A 5,685-nucleotide genomic window follows, 5' to 3' on the forward strand; every position below is an offset into this window, starting at 1 on the left:
TCCCTTTATTCCCTTGGTTTCATTTGCCCCAGGGCTCTGTTTTCTGACTGTTCATACCAAACACGTGGTGGCTTCTTCTGGACTCCTACTTGGAGAGGCTTTCATCATTTTCCAGCACTAAGATACATACATACATACATACATACACACACACACACACACACACACACACACACACACACACACACATATATATATATGTATATATGTATATGTATATGTATATGTATATGTATATGTATATGTATATGTATATGTATATGTATATGTATATGTATATGTATATGTATATGTACCAGGGTGTGCCTGAGGGAGTAATTTATTCCAAGATTTGCTCTCAAAAGTCGTGTAGATGTGCTAGGCTCTGCCTTTGGTTGATAAATGGCCAGCGTGCAGGTTTTTCTTCTCCAAAGGCATCACCTTCTGTGCTGGCTGCATCTCATCCTTGGCACGGATCAAACATAAGGCTGTATGCTTACAAGTTTCAGCTGTCTGAAGGAGACAGTCCAGGATATTAATGAACATACTTCTGCCATGGAAGGTCAGTGCCTCGTAACATATCTCTGGTTGTCTTCTATCCAACAGCTGGCCATTCCAGGACCTACAGGGGAAAATGCAAGAAAGGTACAGCAAGTGTTCATGAAATAAATTATGCATAGGAAAAGCTTCACATTTATTTGCTAGTGGGAGTTTCTTCCTTGGGTTTGTAGTTTGCTCTCCCTCTGAAAAGAAGTATTTTGGTTCATAACTGCTGCCTTCTATGATTCTATGATGTGAGCATGGTGGGGATGGGTTGATGATTGGACTTGATGATCCTAGTAATCTCTTCCAACCTTAATAATTCTATGATTCTATGCTGTGGATGCTCCCAGTAAGTTATGAGCAAGTCTTTTTGGAGTCTGCCTGACATCAGACAGTTTGGCCTATTTCTCATGCTGGAGAGGTGTGAGAACAAAACACTCCTAGCACATGTTAACCACCTTTTTATTGTTCTCCCAGAAAGCATGCAGACACAGAGATAGGTCTGGTGAACGAACTTGATGAAAAAAGATATTTGAATAAAGTTATGAGGATAGAAAACATTTGCAAGTGTCATGGATAATAGCTGGAAACTGAAATATCCGCAAGTTCTTTAGATTTTTCAATGTCAAAGATTCCTTCTGTGTACGGCGTAATGAAGGCTGACTCATATTTCACAAGAGATTGTTTGTCCCCACGTTCTCCAAATGGTTTGTTTTACATCCAGAGCTCTGGGTTGGGATGCTTTATTTATGGTCACAGTATTAAGATAGGTCTTGGCAACAGCTCCTCCTACAAATGATAAATATTTGTAAAATGGTTTGAACTGTATACACAGAGATGCTAGATTAATAGAAGCAAGACAGCAAAAGCTGAGCTTTTCCAGTGGTGTCTGTATGGTAGTTTTGTGCTGCAGCTCTCCAAAATTTTGCCTTACTCCAGAATTTACCATTTCAGGCTTCTGCTCCAGACACTGCAGTACATTACCTTTTCAATGGTTTCATTTTAATTAGCCATTTTCCCTAAGAAGATTCCAAATAGTAAAGCTGTGGGCTAGGGATATCAGTTTCCATGTTTTGTAGCATTATACAACTCTGCCTGTTTTTGCAGGGTTTTACTACGTTTTTATTTATTTATTATGTTTATATTTTTATTTATTATGTTTTCCAACATTCCTTAATTCCATCTAAATTATTCCCCCCTCCCCCCCCTTTCTTTTTCTCAGCCTAAACTCTTAAGTAACTCTCTCTAAAATCTCTATAATGCCCAATATGTTTTGTTTGTGTTTGAGGGTTTACCTTATTTCGGACAAAAAGAAAAAAAAGCAATTTCAATGAAGCTGAAATGTATGGTTTTGGTTTAAGGGCTACCTCTCTCTGACATAAAACTACTAAGCCTTTATTGAAATATATACGGTTCTACCATAAACGCCCTCTTTATAGAACGCACCTGGTGAATATAATGAAAAACATATTTGTTTCTCATAAGAAACCAAGTAACTGTTCTGTAATAATATGTAATCTATTTGATATTTAAAAGGTCATAATTTTACACAAAGAAAAGAAAAATGCGGGCACAGTAAAAAGTAACATAAAAAAAAGTTTAGCTGCACATCTCACACATCTGTTTTTCTGTTACACGGACAGGAGCAGCTGACTTACATACAACATGCTCGCAGAACACAGACGGAGATGGAAAGAACGTCTTTTTCCTTCATTGGCCCTCAGATTTAGCATTTCCCAGTCAATAATTGTTTAACCTCTCAGCCCCTTGGGAGATAATAACACAATTCCCGTTTTTTCAGGCAAGGAGAACTGAGTTGTGGGATGGATAAACACGTTGCCAATTGCCACACAGGAAGCCCTCAAGAGAACTGGAGGAAGCTCAGATTTGCTGAATGTGATATTGAATTCAAAGAATTCAAAGAATTCAAAGAATTCATCTGAATGGCTGAACTAACACAGTGTCTTAGGATCTCCAGCAGATCACACACTACCTGAGCTCTCAGGAGCACGAACTACTCTGTCAGGAAATATAAACCTCTTTTTATGTGTGAAGTGAAACCTGTGAGGTGTAACATCTCCTACAGCTCTGGGGGAACTCCTGACTGTGGATACGGTCCTCTGCTTTCCTGGAGCAGGTCTAGAGCATCACCCTCCCTTCAGCTGAGTGATACAAGGGGTCACCACCACCTCTGAGATTTCCCTGACCCAATTTGTAAAGCTGACTCTGAAAGTAAACATGCACCACAGCTGTACCGCTGCCTTTTTGTCATCTCATGCTATAAGCAGCAGCAAAGCACGGGGTTCAGAATACTGTGTACAGAATATCCAATATAGAGGTGAATCAAAGCAGTCATGGTGGGTTTTTTGATTATGTTTTTGGTTGTTTTTTGGAAGTCTTAATTCTTGCATTCACATGATCATGGGACCGTATTTGATTTAATTGGTGAGAGACCCTGAAATCTTGTATAGAGAGAAGTGTATATATGTAAAAGTGTATTTTATATATGCATAAAAATGTATTTATGTTTATATAAAAATGTATATATGATATGTCTATACATGTGTCCTACCACACCAAGAAAGAACAAGATTTTCTAGTGAGCCCTTTCAAGGGCTTTCAAGGGCTCTTTTAGTGTTTAACAGTTTTGGAAGAAAGTTGGGACTCTCTAGCGCAGTTGGAAGGTGCAGTTGGAAGGGTCTGAACAGCCACATACACTGCTTTCTTGTCCTGCAAAATCTTTCTTCAGAGGCAGTGACATAACTTGAACAGAGAGGGTTGAAGTTTTTTCCATACTTGAAATGCTAGTAAAGGAAAATTCTTCATATCTTGAAAAAACATCTTAATATCTTGAATTAAAAAAAAAACACGTGGGATGAATCTTCTAAGGATGGAAGGATTTGAATGTAATTTTCTCCTATTCCGAAAGACTTCCCTACTCTGTAAGCACTGAGGGAAGCAGTAGGTGCTGCTGCATTCTTGGTGGAGACAGATGACCTCAATGTTTGCATCACCTTTTGTGATTGTAAATTGCCTCATCAGCATCTAAATTAGCTTAATAAACCTTGACTCCTAATTTACACTAGATCTTGCATTTGAAGAGGAAACTAAATCTTCAGTGGAAGGAATGGAGAAAGAAAGGAAGGAAAGAAGGAAGAATCTTTCTATTCTGTTTTTAGCATTACCAGGACTGTGCATACTGGCCATAACAGACACTGCCTTCTTTGGACTACTGATGAAAGAAGATTTCGATGCTTGAATGGAGAGATTTCTTCACTGCAGTTTTGCTCTTGTTTTTGAACCATCTTGATGCCTGCTTTCTCTTTTTGAAACTTTTCAGTTCCTTTTCCTTTGCAAATGTTCCACATTTCCAAAATCAGATTATTGAGAAAAATCTTCCCTTTGGATAAAAATCCTTGTGTATAGCAGAAGAAAATATGGCAGAACAGTCTGCAATAGCATTTGAAGAAAGCTTGTCAGATCTGTATTCTTGGCTTCAATACTTTAATACTCTACATTGTTGCTGTTTAAACCACTCAACAGCTTTGTGCCTCATTGTGTATTACAGTGATGTCATACATAGCATCTTATTTTTCCCTTTCCTTCTCTTACTTTCTTTTTCTGAACTTTGTGCTTTGCATCACACCAAACAGTTTCCACTTGCAGGAAATGCGGTCTGTCAAGTGGTATTGTTTACTTAGACAAAGCCCTGGATGTTAGGTGTTACAGGCTACGGCAAGCCTCACATCATCCTGTTTCTTCTTTAACAAGCACACTTAGAGAAATACAGAGGTAAGAATGAAAATCCCACCATAATTATTACAGCTTAGACTCACCTGAGTAATATTCACAGCTCTGATGGCAATGGCACTGGGCTTCTGATGGCAGTTCTGTAATTCTAACATTCACAAAAAAAAATCCTGCTTTCCTTCATTTGAGATTCTTCATTTACTTAAAGAAAATAAACAACCACCACCCCAGAGCCAAGCTCCAAGCAAAAGGTCCTCAGAAGCCTTAAGTTCTTGGGGAACAGACTAATGGGGACATTGAGGTCCCTCTAGGCTGCCCAAGGGTCTTTTTACACAAGTCCTGGCCTGCTAAGCCTCTTGTCTCCAAATGCTGTTTCTTTTCCTTTCTTCTCACCAGCCAAATTATAGCCTTCTCCTCGATATCTCCCCGTCCTTTGTTTTTCCTTTCAATTAATCCCTTCCTGCTTTTCCCTGGCCCTTTCTGTGCTACACATACACACACTTTTCTATCCAGGGAAGTTAATTTAGATTAAGGGAAAAGATGATTTTGAAAATGAATAGTTTTCCCTGAAAAACTCCATGTGGAGATGCCCTAATTCTGGAATAAAAGGGTTTTCCAATGAACACAATCTTTTGTCTGTAGCAAATTAAACCAATTCAGTTTGAAATTATTCTGCCAGGATTGAGAGCTCATCTGATTATACCCAGACTTAATTGGGAACATCTCATGCCAAACTCACCATACAGACAAGATCCTGTTCCCCTCCCAAACGTGCATGAGTCCCCTCCCAAACCATTCAAAGAAAGCAGTACATCTGCAGCCCAACCAACCATGACGAAATTGGGGAGCTAACATAATATTTGCAAGCCAAACTCTGCTCAGTGCTCTGCAGTGCTCCTTTGTCTGTACAGACTGCCAACTCCAGGGTGAGAAAACTTTCCCCTCTTGGTTTTTTAAGTGGTGCCTGGCACAGAAAGAACCCAGCCTTCATTGTATGGTCATAGCACAGGGAACAAAGGAAGCAGCAGAAAGAGTTGTGTTTTCACATGTGCCTCTCAGTCCCAAGCAAACTTTGGTCCTTTTGACGTCTGCAGGACAGCAGCTTTCCCCCCACCCAAGAAATTTCTTCTCCAGAGAAAGTTTTTGGAGCAGAAGCTATAACATAACACGTAGGTGAACCTTGCCCCAGTTAGCTAGGGAGCCACAGGATCAACCACCTCAGTCAGGTACTTCAGGCTGAGTTTCTCAATATATCCATGGACACTGGGGAGGAAAATCCATGAAGCAGAGTGAGAACAGTGAAAAGGCCACAAGAATCACTCAGCAAGGAAGTAGTGGGGACTGTGTCCAGGGGTGTCTGAACAGCTGTGGAAGATGAGGCCAATATCAGTTTCTAACGCAACAGTGTGAGAA

General features: G+C 39.8%; 1 long non-coding RNA gene across 1 annotated transcript; it reads left to right on the plus strand.

Annotated features, from left to right (window-relative positions):
* The first annotated feature begins 314 nt into the window (after positions 1-314).
* On the plus strand, positions 315-4,895 carry LOC116653414. Its single transcript, XR_004307197.1, has 2 exons — positions 315-541; positions 2,324-4,895. It is a non-coding gene; the product is annotated as an uncharacterized LOC116653414 (long non-coding RNA).
* Positions 4,896-5,685: the final 790 nt, after the last annotated feature.

The sequence above is a fragment of the Coturnix japonica genome, chromosome 4, assembly GCF_001577835.2.
Source record: "Coturnix japonica isolate 7356 chromosome 4, Coturnix japonica 2.1, whole genome shotgun sequence".
Classification (NCBI taxonomy): domain Eukaryota; kingdom Metazoa; phylum Chordata; class Aves; order Galliformes; family Phasianidae; genus Coturnix; species Coturnix japonica.